We start from the raw sequence: 15,978 nt of genomic DNA on the forward strand, positions 1-15,978 counted from the left end.
GGCTCTAATTATTTCTGGTAGGAGGATGACAAATACAGGGGCAGAGATGAGTAAGGGTTCAGAGATCTATATTCTGCATGGTTTTCACTTTGGGTTTTTAGGGCTTTTTTCACTCAAAAGCAAGGAAGTTCTGGAAACTATCTTAAGTCTGATATTAAGTAATCTCTCACTTGGGAAAATCAGTTACACACTGTTAAGGAATCTGCAGTCCAGCCCTAATGTCTTTTTTTTTTAATTATTATTTCACAGGATTTTGCTTACATTTGTCATGTCTAAATGTTTTATGTATAAATATTTAAAGGATCATTTGGAGGTGACAGCCAAGGTAGATAATTACTGTTGAGCCTAGACTCTGACTAAACTGTTAAATCCATGCTAAGAGAAACACCAGGAAGCCTCCTACTTCTCTTTCCAGGAACTGCTGGTAACCTTTGGCAGATACGGAGTCACAGGCATCCATTTTAGGCATACTCTGGTGCAGTTCTTTATGCAAGGCAAGTCTTGGTCTCATGAAAGAAATCCTTTTGTCATTATTTCACCTGCATCCTGTCATCATAATTTAAAAAATGTTTTCATGGGAATTTCTTAATTCCCTGCAATTCAACACTAAACAGCAGTTCCTTCCTCTTTTAAAGAGGTTCTTAGATGGCAACAAATACTACTGCTACACAGAAGAGACAGGAGCTAACTCAAGTGGATGAAATAGTCATTAAGAAATGAAAATTTCAAAAATATTGAGGAAGAATGTGTTATCATGTACAATATTAAGGCTGACTTATTGTTTTTAACATCTGAACAGATAATTTTGACTTTTTTTTCATCTAGACAGTCCAGGTTTGGAAGGATTCATTTCACATCATGGAAAACAAATTGTGCCTTTGCAATTAATGGTTTTAAACATTTTAATTCCATTGAGGCTTAGGAGGCAAGAAAAAGTACACAGAGGAGAAATAGTTTGGGGAAAACAGCTGGAAGAGACAAAACCAGCAATGGATAGCGAGATGAAATTGAGAATCTGAGACATGATGATATGCAGCTTTTTTAAGATGCCCTCTGCTTGTGCTTTGTAGCTAAAGATAGAGGCCTGGTCATCTTCCCTGGCAAGCCCTAACATGATGGGCATCATTCCAATGCAGTTGACACCTGACTGTTCCATCCACCTTGTTGCCCCTGCAGGACTGAAGGCTTTTGCTGCTGGACTACAACATGCTTAACTCTTCATAGAAACCTAAGGATCATCATTAAACATCCTAGACAGTTACAAAGTACATGCATTAAATGAGATATAAATACTCAGATTTCTGAGATAATCTGCATATGAAAGCTTCTTGGAGAATTTTAAAACTAAAATTTTGACAGATTTTTTTCAGTACAGATTTGGACCACTGTCACTAAGTTTGGGCTTCTCTAGCTTTCCAGATAACAAAGTTGTCTTATCATAGCAACTACAAGGTTATGAAAATGTTAGTTCATACCAAAACCTATTAATATTTTTCTCCAAATTACATCACATGTTAGAAAGTGGAAACCACCTTTACTGCATCTTCTGACAAAATTTTAAAAATACTTACACACTCTCTGCCAACAAATAAGAAAGAGACTTATATCTGAACAGGTACATTATTAAAAGCAGTAAAGGAGCCCAATTTCTGCTTTATTGTCCAAAATTCCATTTGGTTTCCTCTAGGAGCAACACATCATGCACTATTACCCGAGTGATGTCTCCAGATTAGTAAAGGGAGCTATTCTCTCTGTTAAAGGAAGAATGCTTTAGAAGAAGCACTGAAGAAACACAAATCATTTAAAGGCCCTTTGCACAGACAAAGGGAAAGAAACTGGAAAAGGCCTAGGAAAATCTAATTTGGTGCTGCATTTCTGTTCTTGGTAGGGACCGCTATATCTTCCAGTTTTCAAGAGAAGCTGAAGTAGCAAAACCTGCTGAAGAAGAGGTTTCTAAGGGTGGTGGATTTGCTGCACTGGGCAAGCTGAAGCCTTTTTTATTGTAATTGCAGTCACAGAGGTGTCCTGGCTTCCCTTTTACTGAGATTTGTTTTGGTCATTCCACAGCAGTCTATTGCATATCCACTGGTTGATGGTGCATTGGTGCCAGGATTTGATAACTTATTTCAAAACTCTGGCTTATTTGGCTACGTATGAGCAGCAGGACTTGATATCTCATTTTGAAGTAGCATGAAATAATTCCATCTGGCCCTTAGCATTTCCAAGGCAAGCACAGTGCATTAAGCTCAGAAAAGGCTGTAGGTCACCAATGTGCTTTACTTTTGACAAATCTTCACGGGCTGTTTTTCTGAGATTGAATTTGTACTTTTATTTCCTCCTGTGGAAGCCTACTTATTTTTCATTGATTTCCATTAAAGTAAGGAGAGCACTGATCCAGAAACAGTTCATGAATTGAATTATCCAGTTTAATTAGAGGGAACAGAAAGTTTCTTCACAAACAGAATAGTCAGCATTCAGCCTTAAAATGCAACTCTGGACAGTAATGGCTGCAGCCAGCTATGATCTGAAATCACAGCTAGTGCCAATTACCCCTTCCACTCATTAAGCAGTACATTAAGAATGATGCTACAGCATGCTCTCTGTTTTAATATTTAGTACTATACAGCAAATATGCATGTTTAAATTTCTCAGTTCAAACCTGTGTCAGAAACAGTCCAATAGTGAGTTCATTTGAATTATGTATTAAATAAAATTCTTGTTTTGCTTTTTCTAGCTGTCTAAAAATCTTTTTTTTTCTATCAAGTCAATTAAATATTTGTAGTAACAAAAAGTCAATAACCTGTATACACTGTTGTTACTTTGCTGTTACAATAATTTTATATGTGAAATCTTAGAAGTTCATCAATAAAAGTGTACTTGGGAGAACATAAAGATATGTGTGAGCTGAGATCTGTGCAAGGGAACTTAAGGAAAAAAGAGCACATAGCATCTTTCCCAGATCATGTAAGCTTAAAGTCTCTGTTGTAACATGATGATACTCAAATACTTGCAAGAGATTAAACAGCATTGGGTAGAGGCATATGCAGGTCTCAGATTCTGGCAATAAATACCTTGTGTCTTATTCTCAGAACAGACACAAGTTCAGAGAGGACAAGGTTGAATACAGTCAGAGCATTCCAGGAAATGCCATTATCACCATGTTGATAATTATATTGTCATAAAATTCAATAGAAAAACACTAAGAGATTGAAAATGCTCTATAAAACTTGTATTTTGGCTTGAAACAGTGGAAAAAATAGTCTGATTAGAGCATGAAGGCATGGCCAAGCCAACAGTTGGGTTTTCATAGCTATCCAAAATGTCATATCAACTTTTTTTTTTTTACCTCTTTGGCTTGAAGGACAACTTAGCCTTAACAGAGCACACCTAGAGTATTGGGTCAGACACTGTACCAACTGCTGAAATACAACTAGCATTTACTAACCTTTGTTTTTTTACATTTCACACCTACAGAAGCCTTAAAACATACTCTGGATTCACTGCTGAAGTTTCAGTTTCTTACAGTTGTAATGGACGCTTAGTTTCACAGAAAGGAACAAAATGTAAAAAAAGTCAATGTGTACTTTCCCTGGGATCTATCAATAGTGGGATACACAAACTAAATTCTGCTCAACAGAAGGGAGAATTTCTGACTGTCTGCTCCACAACAAGGAGGACCAAAATAAACATAGCTGCAACTGTTGCACACCATCTTACCCAGCTGAAAGTACCTCATTTTGCCAATACGGGTTTGTATTGAGGCCACTTCCAGTTTTAGAGTATGCTTGTTTGGATTGTTTCTTCCACCTGAGAATTGAGCTGGAATATTTTTATAGTATTTAATCACCTTCAATAAACACATCAAAACCACTGAGAGAGCTACCTCACCCACTGTAAACACAAAAGATACAGAGGAGTATGTGGATTCTTCCAACAGGAATTATTACAGCATTTTAAAGCTGAAAACTACCAGTGAAGGTACATTCTATGCCTGTGTAATGGTAGCATCTGAAGCACAAAAATATGACCATGTAGATTTTCAATTTTTGAGTTTTGTTGTGAAAGGTCTACTAGATAAAAGCAGGCTGCAGCTTGCATCAATTCACCAAGGGAAAGGCAGGCAAGTTCAGGCAAGTTCAGTGTGAACTGACCACCTGCACTATGGGCTCTCACACTGATTCTTATCCCACAAAGTTCATTTCTGCAGCAGAGGCACCATCAGTGTTCGAGTTGTCAAAAATGAAGTTACTTTAGCTGCAATTCAAAGTACACAGATGGACAGGTCATGGGCAGGATAAAATTAAATAGCTCGTGCATAGATGGCCTTACATTATCTTAATTGTTACAAGCATGTAATTTTAAAACAATATTGGCATGGCTTAAAAGACTATACTCAAATCCAGCACAGAGATCTCCTTTGTTTTACAAATCTGACCAGAGGAGTTAGTAACACCAGGGAAATGATATCTCTCTGCATGGAGGGAATTCATGGTTGAAAGGGTGGTGGCACAAACACACACCCAGCAAAAAAAAAAAATCCATTAAGTGCAATGCTGGTGCCTCTGTTGTGTTACAGGACAAAAAACTGCAGGCAAAACTCCTTGTCCCATGTAAATCCACTACCTCCAGCCTGCATGGTCCAGGATCAGGAGAGGATCTGCCCAGCAAGTACATGACACGCTACCAGCAAGGAACATGGAACTGGGTGGGAAGCGCAAGACTTGAGTCTGTGCTAAATGAATGAGACCTAGCAGGCAATCTAATCAAAGTGAAATGAAGATGGATGGATGGATGGATGGATGGATGGATGGATGGATGGATGGATGGATGGATGGATAGAAAAGGAAATTTATCTCAGTACATAGTCTGTGTAGAAATAGTAAAAAAAAACAAAGCACATGATCATAAGGTATTTTTTATGGCACATTAGAAAACCTTTTATGTTCAAGAATTTATAGCAGCTCCTCACAGGTTCTTTCTAAAACTCTATAGCTTTGAACCTTTTCAAATACAAATTCCTTGCACAAAACATACAGGATGGACTTAGTATTCATGTAGGATTTTTGCCAGTGAAGTTTTTATTTTATTTTGATAACACTTTCCTAATTTGGATATAAATCTAGCTTTGTATCTTTTCAAAAAGAAAAACATAGTTTATTTATGTGATTATTCTCCCTATAAATCATACTATATAGACTGAGAATATGCTGGGGGGGAAACTATTCTCTCTTTTTCTTTGTGCACTATGATATATCAGTTTCTGTAGCAATAATTTAAACTCCTAAATGTTGTTAATGAAATCCTCTATTAGTACTGTTCTGGGAAAGAGATATTTAAATACCTAGCTTCTGAAACATATGGGTCTGGGAAATGTTAAAAATGCAGCACAGAATTCCTTGAAGAAGCTGCATTTAAAAAGAATATTATTTTGCATGTTGAATTCTTTTTTTTTTTTTTTTTTAATGCTCTTTTCTTAACTGTGATGGGATTCTTATTAAAAAAAGGTCTCCAAAATTCACAAAGGACATCACAAAGATGTCCTTGTTACCCAGGTAGGTCTGACAGGCCCCTGAGCATGGCTCAGATTCACACACTGCTGCAGGGGACTGAGCCCAGGGCAGGGAGGCTCGGAGGGGCTGAGGGGCACCCGAGGTCTGGCACGAGAGCAGCATGGCTACTCGCTCAGGGTTAATCAATCTGCAGAAATAGGCCAAGAAGTTGCTAACAGAGAATCAGACAGACTCTGGATTTTCATTTGCATCCTTCTGCAGCACATGGTACAAGTCTCTTTCTCAGTCACTTGAGCACTTTTACCAGCTAGCACTCCTTCCATTTTTCTGTAGGATATGCTGATGTCACATGATGTCTTTTGGACTTTTCCAATGCCACATAAAAGTTTTCAAGGATTTGTGTGCTTTCAATAAGTATAAAAGATTTTTAATAACTATCTTTAGTGAGACATATTTTTGTTTGATGGTGCATAGGAAAAAGAAAAATAAAAAAGACTGACTTTTCCTGCGGCTTATAATCCCACAAATTACAAGAATTAGGTATTCTTGTGGAATTCAGCACATAGTTTAATGAAAATCAGATCCACTATCCAACCTAGAAATGTACATATGTTGAAACCTAGGGGTTTTGTCCCTAGCTATTGCATTTTCTTCATCATAATTGGTTCCTTAATTTGAGGCTGTAAAGGCAGACTCTGACCCAAAACTGGGCATAGATAAGTACCTTCCCTCAAAAGAAATTACATGTTCTGGTATTATGATGGCATTCCCTGTGGGAAAAGATAAAATTTCTTTGCAAATGTCTGGTTTATATATATAACAATTTTATGAACTGCTTATATTTATTTTCCTCCAAAAGATTTCCTCAGTAATGTCTAAATGTATTTCTACTTAGTAATAAGCTGACATAGTTTTCTACCAGAAAAATTAAAAAGAAGCATGATGAGGCACACTGATAAGCACAGCTGTATGTTCCTTTCTTACATATGGCCTTTTTGCAAATGTGTTAAAGAATATACTCCTGAATTCTCGTTAATTTAGCATCTTAAGTTAAAAATATCACATGTGATGTGACATGGGTCAAGCATGCAGACTGTTGTAAGAACCAGCTAGTGTATTTTCTTTATAAAAATACAAAAAAATTCATAGGAGAATGTGAGGACACAGAAAGAAAATTTTCTACTGATCCAATAAAAGTCCCTTTGTCAGATTCCTCTGTGATTTGCAAATTCAGAGTAGAACTGACCATTGCAAAATCTCGTGTAATTTGAAAAAGTCACTGTAACACCAGTAACTGACAACAGTCTGAAACATCATCTTGAAAACCTGAAGACCAATATTCGTATCCCTGAACAGAGGAATGGAAGAGTAGATAGTTTACATATTTCTTCTTGTGTTGTGGCTGCAGGGTTACAGCTGGTAGGCCTGGAAATGAACCTGAAAAACTCTTTTTAACCTCTGTGGTATAGCCACCATTAGAAAGCCCATTTATAGTAACTGGCAACCCAGCAGTCCTCCTTACTAGTGCAATTGTTTTCTGAGTGGAAACACACCATCTAATCATCACATACACTCAGAACTGTGTCACAAAACTACCATAACAGACTGGCTTCTTTTTACCAGACTTCTCAATTGTCCAATGCTTCAGGAAAAACAAAACAGCTGATAAAGCAGATTCTGAGTGAGAAAATGCCTGACTGAATTTTAAAACTTGTTCATTGCCAGTTACAAACTCATAGTATCTGATTCAACAGTAATGGATACTGGCCCTGGAGGGACAGTAAAGAATTAACTCATCTGAGTCTAGTCAAGGATAGAGACTGGGGGTTTTTTCTTACATTAATTCTACTATACATGTTCCATCATATGCCAAGCATGATGGAAAATAAAGGGAAAATAAGATTAGTTTAAGGTTTTCTAAATATAGAAAAGAAATAAATTATGTTTTATCTAATTGTTGAAGACACTGCTGAAGATAATGATTAACCAGTGCAGGGTGGTGAGAGCAATATAAAGTAGGTTAATCATCTAGAGCTCATGCAAACCCTGTTAGCCTCTAGTCAGACATTTCCCTAAGGTATCAACATAATTTGAATTTCAAAAAAGAGCTTAACAGAATACAGTTCTTTCTTTTTTGTTAAATAGGGATTTGGACCAAATAAAATCAACTTTACCTTTGCTAAATTTCTGTGTAATCATCTGATCTGAGCTAGTAGCTTAAAACTGAGTTATGTGAATATTTCCCATTAGCTCCAGAGAAGGCAGTGGCAAAGTTCCCACCAAGTTTTTAGTCCCTAGTCCAAGATACTAAGTACTTGGAAATTCTCATGAAGCTAGATAATCTCTGCTAGATGAGAAAGGTTTTATGCCATGCTATGTTACACATCCATGCTCTCTATTCCATGCTGGTACAAATCTGTATTCCATTGGTGAAGTTAATGTAGTTAACTTATACCACCTAGACATCTAATGCACACACAAAAAAAAATAGCTAAAAGTTGATTTCCCAATCTAATATTCATAGAAATGAAAAGCAAACCTAAGAGGAAAAACCCCATAATTCAAACCATGAGTGTATGTACAGAAAAGCAGCATTTGTTTTCATTATCTTTCTTTTCAATTCTAGGTTGTAGAATTTGCAGAACTGCCTCTCATGCTGTTAATAAAATGTGTTACTGTAGTACTGAGGAGCAGAAATTTAGCAAGAATATATTAAACCTAATTGATTTTAGGCAGCCATCAGGGATTTTCATAACAAGGAGAAGTGACCTTAAAAATACTGAGCTCTTGCATTTGTAGGATGCGTCATTGTTCTCTCTCAACTCCCACTCCTCAAATTTAAAAATCTAAATTTTACATTGCTGAGAACATTACAGCCATCATTTAGAAAATAAAAAGAGATGATGTATTAAAAAATTGGTTTAGGTATTTGTAAGTATAGCATGGTTGATTTTACTTAATTTTTGCGGCTTCGATAATGACTGGGTTTATAAATTTTAGGGTAGCAAAGGTAACAAATTCTCATGAGTGAGTAAGCTTCTTGAGTCAAAAAAATTGTCTCATGACTTCTGTTTCTCAAAATCAAACAAAAAATTACAAAAAACCCCATCCTAATAACAATTCAACAAGTCCCACTATTATACTACTATTGAAAGAAAATTGCTAGAAAAAAAAGCTTGCCTATTAAGTTCCTCCATCAAAACAATTGAGTTTGAGTGGGGATTCAGAGGGCTTTTAATCCACTAAGCACTAACTACAGTGTCCTCCTACTGCAAGTCATGCATAAACAATTTACTCAGCTATTGAAAGTTCTGAATATGAACCATAAAGGACCAGGCATTTTAACAGTATAAAAAAGATGCTAGATAGGTAATTTTGTATGTATTAAAGGCAGTGTTAGAGATTTATAGTCCTTTTAAAAGGACAGAGGAAAAGTAATGCAAAACAATCTTGACAGGAAAACTCCTGAACAGCACAAAGATTAGAGTATCACTTATACAAATGACAGTTACTCACCATATATATTTTTTTCTTTTTATGTTTTTACTAGCCTCAGATCAGCATTCAGCTCTTCAGCACATGTTTTGAATTCTGCTTTTCTGGAGAGTCTTACCCTAATTTTTTCACATGAATTCATATGATTATTTTTTTTCTTTCTTTTAAAGCTGAGCTTCTTTGAATGTTACAGGCTACACTATCATAATAAGTCTTGTTTTTATACTTGTGTTTTTGGAGTTGATGGGGAGAAATACAGGTGACTAGAGAAGCTTGCACATTTATACATTGACAGATTTGCAAAAATCTTTCTGTTTCACCCTAATCCTACTAATCCTATTTTTCTAGGCTATTCTCTGATTGACTAAACTGACATCTTGGCAAAAATTATCAAACCCATTCCCCTTTGAGCTTCACTTCCAGTTTAAAAGCTCAGTCACCCATAAGGTATTTCGGACTTCAAAGATGGTGAATCAGACACATAGCCATGGCATGTGTAACCTTGGAATTCATAATATTCTGTATATTAAATTGGTATTTGCCCCATTTTATAGAACAATGCCAGACCCAGACAGACCCTGTTCTTCTGTTGATTGACCCTGCTTTTCTTGTTGTAGCTTAAAGCATTTACTGCCATAGTTGACTCTCTTCACATCTGTAATTTAGAAAAGATTAATTCTTTTCCCTTTGTAAGAGGAAATATAATTGCCATATAATCTCAAGGGACCAAAATTACTTCTTCAATCTGATTCTGTGCTTCCCTCAAATTACACTTTTTTTAAAGAAGGAAAGGAAGAGGAAAATCAAACAAGCTAATTTGGATTTTATGAATAAACCCACAAACCCCAGATTCTCAGTACACAGATGAAAATTAATTGCTTATATAATACTTCTAAAAGTAACAGGCGAAGCATGTATTTCTTTCTAGAAATGGAATCTGGGACTTGATATAAATTTTGGAAGAATGATACATTACACTAGATTTATTTATGCAATGTAATTGAACATCTTCATGTTGTAAATTCCAGTCATGAAGTAAATCAAGACAAAACTACGACCAGAAACTGGTTAGGTACTTATATACACTGCAGTACTCTCATTCCTCCTCATAAGAGCTGGGAATCACACAGTCTAGAACGTATTTCTTATCATTGCACCAATTTTGGAACTCGTGGTCCCCATTTTATAGAAGAGGGAAAAAAGCCTAGAAGCCATGAAAGGAATCTGAATTTCCCTGAATCCTACTCACTAGGCTAACTCTGTTATATTCCAGACATAATGGTTAACCATGTCTTTGTCACCTTGAGACAGCAAACTCAGTTTGAAACTATCCATATCTACTTTTTCAGTGCTATTAGGAGACATGAAAACATTATGTTTATGATTACCAGTTACCTTCCAAATAAGGTGGAACTTTAAAAATTGTAGTGTGACCTGAAGGGGTGTGTTTTTTAAAACCGTTCTGTTAAAAGACAAATAATTGATCTGATAGTTCCATGTGTCAATAGTCATCACAAAGAGCTTCTAGAGACAAGAATCTTTTAATTAAGTAAAATTAAACTAAATTAAATTAAATTAAACTTTTTGATTATATTTTTTTGGTCTTCCAAAGACCAAAGACCCCAGAACAGGGTTTGGTGATCTCTGAACTGTGCCTGAAGGTTTGGTCTGAGCTTTTAACTCTTCTGTCCATTGCAGCTATTTGCTTTGTCCTGTCCTGCACCATTATAATATAAATATAGTTTACTACTCACAACAATAAAGATCAGTAGCATTTAGGCCAGTGCCTCTGTCAGGAGGAGGACTGCAGGCAAGAGAAGAGCAGTAGAACAGAGTGTGAGATTATTCATGTGCTGTAGTTCTGACTCAAACAAACCACACCTGCCAAAGGGAAAGGGTCTGATTCAGTTCTATGGGCCCTTCTACTTTGATAATTCGACAGCAAACAACTTTGTGATCCTGATAAACTTGCTTTCAAACTCTTGTCTTGGCTGGACTACTCACAGAAGGAGCAAGCAGAGAGGAGAAACAAAGCACTGCTTTTCCTGTCTTCACACTCTCCAAACTCTCTCTGCACCTCCGGTTCCTCTCCAGTAACATTCCCAATGGCATTCCTCTGCTAATCTCTTCCTGTGTTACACACTTCAAAACATGATTTCTCACATATAACCAGGGAGAGGACATACTTTGCATAAGAAAAATTAAATCAAAGAGAGAGGTATCTTGAAAGTAAGCTTAGACATAATGTGGAAGTGTGGAAATTTGGACAGGACCAAAGGAACCAGGAAAGAGAGAGACAGGCTGATATTGCCATTGCAAAGTTCATCCAGCTCAAAACTATATACCAGCAGCAACTGCAAATACAGTTAACTTCTTACCCTACTAATCCTCATTTTACATACTTGTTTATACAGAGCCCACTCAGCCTTCAGCAGCAGAGCTGTCTGAGATTTGTAATGTGACGTTTCATGGATGCCTGAATATTTGAGCTGTAATTATTTTATCCAAACAGGTTTGTTCTACTTTAATCACTAGATTTCAAAATATGTGTCTTTAGAAAGCACTGAGAGGGAAAATAGGTATCAAAATCCTATTAATTGTATACACAATAAAAAACCCAACTGTATAGAGCAGTACATGAGGGTAGGAAAAAAAGGGGAAAAAATCATACAATTATTTAAAGCACAGAGATTAACTATTTAGAATCTGACCAGCAGATAAATTAGTAATAGATACTGGTAGTCTCAAATAATTGGTAATAATGAATAGATGACAAACGAAATGCATTGGAAAATAAAAATGAATCAAGAAGAGGTTTTTTAAAAAGTAAGTCAGCATAATGAGCTAAAAATTAAGGAATAAGACACTCTAAATTTAACAGAGCCTGAAACATCAAATAATATAACTGAGATGGTTTTGCAGTTAGCAATTTATCTGCTGTATATTTGAAAAACTTCCAGTGCAAAAGGAAGTATAGCCTTTTGCATTACACTGTAATGAGCAGATTAGCTAAATGAAGTAAGAACTGTATTAAAGCCCATTGTATAACAAGGACTGCCCCATCTCAGGCAGCCAGCTGGTATGCTCAGTTCTCATATCAAGGTACAGTATTTCTGGAGCACTGATTTTTTCATCAGGATGGAATCCATGAATACCAAAATGCTACAAAAGTGAAGATGCACAGAATCAGCCCTCTTTTTTTTATACAAAGGATTATAAAAGGAATTAAAAAACATGGACATTTTAAGCAGACTTAATTGTTCCGTTGAGATAAAAGATATTAAAAGTACTAAAAATAGGAACTACTTTTTTTTTTTCAACTGACAAAGCATCAGATGTTATTTGTTCTCTCACCCAGGAAACAGAAACCAGTTGTTTGGATGTCAGCTGTTGAAAAAATCATTGTGTGAAAGTTAAAATGCTCACTGGAAAAGCACAGTTCAATTAAGCATAGTCTGCACAGATCAGTCAGAGAAGGTCATGCTTTACTGACACAGGAGTACTGTGAAGACGTTACTGCCATGACTGATGAAAGGAATTCGGTAGATTTATGATACCATGATTTGACAATGCCCTTCCCTCAGAAATTAATGACTACAGGACAGTGCTAGGACATCAGGAGTAAATGAAACTGTTAGTTAAAAATAAGAGCTGCAAAAAATACATTTGAAAGCTTTTTTTTTTCCCCCATGTTTTCGGGAGGGATTATGTAGGTCTAAATCAAACTTCTAGTACACACATATTACTTGGCTTGGGACAAGGATACTGACTCCTTTTAAAGGGCAACTAAATTACAGGGAGATTACATTACCTAAAGGAATCTGCAGATGACCAAGTTGACTCTGTTATTTAAGATGCTTAATACAGACCAGCTGGACAACCACTTGCCACGGAAAAATAATGTGTTGTCCCACGGTGAAACACATGATCTTTACTGAGTCTTTGGAAAAACTCAAGCATAAATTAACTGGTGCATACCTACATTCAGCAGCTTTTTAAATACCTGCCTGGAAGATACAGATGTGTAAAACTTTTTTCATAAATTCTATCAGTGCCTCTAATGGAGCAAAAAACTTCTTATATAAATATTAAGCTACTCAATACAACAAGAGCAGATCTATCAAGAGCAGAATTTCTGATAGCACTGGGAAGGTGTCATTTGGTATGAAATGCAGCAAGCTTTCAGAGTAATTTCTGAAGAGCTCTATCAGATACACATTAAAAGTTCTTTTTTCCCTCTAACTGAAACTTGTGTTATTAAGTTACATTTTAAAAATGCTGATTTTTCTCCTAGATGAGAATTGGCATAAAGTAATCAGAATGAAAACCAAGACTGTCAAAGACAAAGTCCAACTGGGCCAAAGAATCAGAAATTATGAGTGCAAGAGATAAGCTTGAAACAAGGATAAGGGATAACTAAAAGCTGGATAAAACGTACATATCCATAATGATGGGGTATTATCACAATACTCAGAATCAATTAAACTTTCATTTGTTTTTTTCCCCCTGAACTTTTCCTTCTCTTGATTTGGTCTAAAGGGATTTTATTGTTCATACCTTTGAGATCAGTGTTTTCAGCAAGGAAGACAATCTGCCTTTTCTGGTTCTTAAGTTAAAACACCATGGTCCTTGGAGCTTTCAGCCCCAGTACAGGTTCTGTACATGCACAGGGATTCTCCCCCAGTGAACTTAAGACTCCAGACCCCAACATGATTTCCTCTGCTTCACATCACATCGTGTACAAACACTAGCCAGTAGCCTGAACCCCCTATAACTCTGAAAACTGAGATTTCCAGATGGCAAGCTGATCTGACTTGGTTACTGAAACAGTGCTGTAGGTACCAAAGGAACTAGAGCAGATGGAGTGACACCCCTAGCTGATTATTCTTGAGCAGTGGGAGAGGTAGTTCAGGTATGGACGAGCACTGCAGCTCATTATCATTTTAACCAAGCCATCTTTATGTAAAGGTTTGAAAACAGAACCAAGTAACCATGGAAACTGATTGAAGCAAAGACTTACTGTAAATTCTTTTCTAGACAATGATAACAGGACTGACAGGTGGGCTGTAAAAGGAAAACAAGTGCAATACAGAGTAAGGCATGTTGACCTGTTTCCCCTTCATAGAAGTGTTGTCATTTATAGCTCTACTTTATCTGTACATTTTCTATGGTGATATATTGAACATACTTTAGAAGAAGCTCCCATCTAAATAAACCTTTTATTTTGTCATAATCATATTTGCAGGGGGATATACAAGAAAAGAGCAAAGAGCTAAAGGGCAGGGCACTGCACTTCTTTTCGCAAATTATTCTGTCTTACTAGAACCATCAGGGAGGGAGAGCCATCTCTGAGGAAACACATTTGCATAAAGTGCCCTTTCCCACCAATGTTTATATTTTGGTCTTGAAATATGCTCTAGTAGTTTACATCCTCACACAGTGCTCCCCTTGTACACTGTGAAAGAAAGTTACAGGAATTAAGTGATTTTACCAAAGAAATACCTCTTTTCCTTTCCCATAAATTTAAAAGTATACCTATTTTCTCTAATCCTATTTAAAAAAAAATTGATTTGTCTCTGTAAATATCTTTCTTAGCCTGATGGATGATGGTAAAAACAACAGAGATTAGAGTACCCAGCCCTCAAAACACAGTGCCAGAGTTTTAAGAAAGGAAATTGGCAGAATGAACAGCAGAGCTTGTACCTTTTCCACTTGGAATAGTTAGCTGGCAGCACTGGAAAAGATTTCAGCATATGAATATGCAATTTTTTTTTTTAATTCTGTGCTGGGTGTTTCTACCTGCTGTGCTTAATTTCAGAATCTTGTGTTATCATTAGAGAAAAATAATGTCTTTTGCAATAGAATATTCTAACAAAGGGAAGGAAGGAGAAGGGGGAGATTCTTGATTTTGTCCTGATACTTTTCTAGCCCAAAGTTTCTTCTTGGTTCTACCTCCCAGATGAGCCGTGTTTGTACATGGCCTTCTGACACAATCTATAAAACAATTTTCTTCCAATCGTTAGGATGTTTGCTGTCATCAACAGACATGTTTGGTCCCAGTGTACTGGAACCACAACAGATAGTCACCTTTTCCAGCAGGTTTGCCTTACAGCTAAAAGTAATACCAGCAGCTGCTTTTGTTGTTGTCAGAAGTAAATATACTTCTCACCTTCAGTCTCTGCCTTTCTCAGCACTGAGGGGGTGGGGACATGACAGATGGTTCCTGCTAAGTAATGACACATAAACTGGTATTTGGTCTACGGCATAAATTTCCAGGCAAATAAGAATGTTTTTCATTTAATATCATCCCTGTGAAAAGCTGGATACTTAATAAAATGTGGCATGCTCAAAGGTAACACATCTTACATGTAAAGTGTATGAGTCTGAGCCTTGTGGCAGAACTCCCTGATAAATGATGCACAAGGCAACTTTTACTTGTCAAAAGTGAGTTTTGATGCCTATGTTTAATATATGTAAAGCTTTTTGGCAATCAGACAAAGGGAAACACGAATCCTAATTCTACTCTTTTTAAGCTAATTACATCTTCTGTTCTGTCCACTGCACAATATTTGGGTGCCTGAGCCACAGAAGGCTGCCAGTCCACATTCAGCTGTCAGGCACACTTGTGCAGAGGTTTGAGACTGGACACTCAGGGACTCCTTGCATTAAAGGTAGAACCATTTAAAGAAAGCCATTTTAAGTACTTCTATGCTTTTTGTCTTCATTCCGACACAAATCCTACTGGAAAAGGGTCAAAAAATACAGCTGCTGTCCTTCTCAAGCAAATAAACTCCCCATGAATATAAAAATTACTTTAAAATGTGTCTTTAATTGTAGAAATAGCATCCCAATAGTCAACAGTTAATTACAATTGAAATTCCTTGGCACTATTGTACATTCCCAATTTTAATTATTTTTCATATCTGGTTGTATGACAAAAACATGTTGTTTCAAATAATCTGCATCAGATGCC

The 15,978-nt window shown here is 36.5% G+C and overlaps 1 long non-coding RNA gene across 1 annotated transcript in view; it reads left to right on the forward strand.

The window, feature by feature from the left end:
• Positions 1-15,978, forward strand: part of LOC311155833 — a 125,632-nt gene that overhangs the window by 62,810 nt on the left and 46,844 nt on the right. The window lies entirely within an intron of this gene.

This window comes from Fringilla coelebs, assembly GCF_963513975.1.
Source record: "Fringilla coelebs genome assembly, chromosome: 7".
NCBI classification, from domain to species: domain Eukaryota; kingdom Metazoa; phylum Chordata; class Aves; order Passeriformes; family Fringillidae; genus Fringilla; species Fringilla coelebs.